Below are 884 nucleotides of genomic sequence, written 5' to 3'. Positions count from 1 at the left end.
GACCCATCACTTCATGACAAACAGATGGGGAAACAGTGGAAACAGTGAGACTTTATTTTCCTGGACTCCAAGATCACTGTGGACAGTGACTGCAGCCATGAAATTAAAAGACACTTGCTTCTTGGAAGAAAAGCTATGACAAATCCAGACAGTGTGTTAAAAAGCAAAGACATCACTTTGCTGACAAAGGTCTGTATAGTCCAAGTGATGGTTTTTCCAGTAGTCATGTACAGATGTGAGAGTTGGATCATAAAGAAGACTAAGCACTGAAGAATTGATACTTTCAAATTGTGCTGGAGAAGACTCTTGAGAGTCCCTTGGACAGCAAGGAGATCAAACTGGTCAATCCTACAGGAAATAAGCCCTGACTATCCATTGAAAGGACTGATGCTGAAGCTGAAGTTACAATACTTTGGCTAATGCGAAAGTGATGCGAAGAGCCAACTCATTGGTAAAGACCCTAATGCTGGGAAAGATTGAGGGCAAGAGGAGAATGGGGCGACAGAGGATGAGATGGTTGGATGGCATCATTGATTCAAAGGACATGAGTTTGAGCAAACTCTGGGAGATAATGAAGGACAGGAAGGCATGCTGCAGTCCATGGGTTGCAAACAGTTGGACGTGACTGAGCACGGCTGTACAGCTCCTTTCCCAGTTGGAATGGAAGCTCCATGAGGGTAAGGATTTTTGTTGGTTTGGTTCACTCTTGCACCCCTAGTGGTTAGAGTAGGGTCCGCTGCACAGTAAGTGCTTGGTAGAAGGAAATGGCAACCCACTCCAGTATTCTTATCTGGAGAATGGACAGAGGAGCCTGGCAGGCTACAGTCCATGGGGTCGCAGGAGTTGGACACAACTTAGCAACTAAAGAGAGAGAGAGAAAGGTG

The 884-nt window shown here is 45.5% G+C and overlaps 1 protein-coding gene across 1 annotated transcript in view; it reads left to right on the top strand.

Moving 5' to 3' along the window:
- The window catches only part of PACS1 (phosphofurin acidic cluster sorting protein 1), a 150,662-nt gene that overhangs the window by 31,643 nt on the left and 118,135 nt on the right, over positions 1-884 (top strand). The gene's annotated exons all lie outside the window — the stretch shown is intronic.

Source organism: Bison bison, unplaced genomic scaffold (assembly GCF_000754665.1).
Source record: "Bison bison bison isolate TAMUID 2011002044 unplaced genomic scaffold, Bison_UMD1.0 scf7180017864080, whole genome shotgun sequence".
In the NCBI taxonomy this organism is placed as follows: Eukaryota; Metazoa; Chordata; class Mammalia; order Artiodactyla; family Bovidae; genus Bison; species Bison bison.
This window is presented reverse-complemented; position numbering and strand designations above follow the sequence as displayed.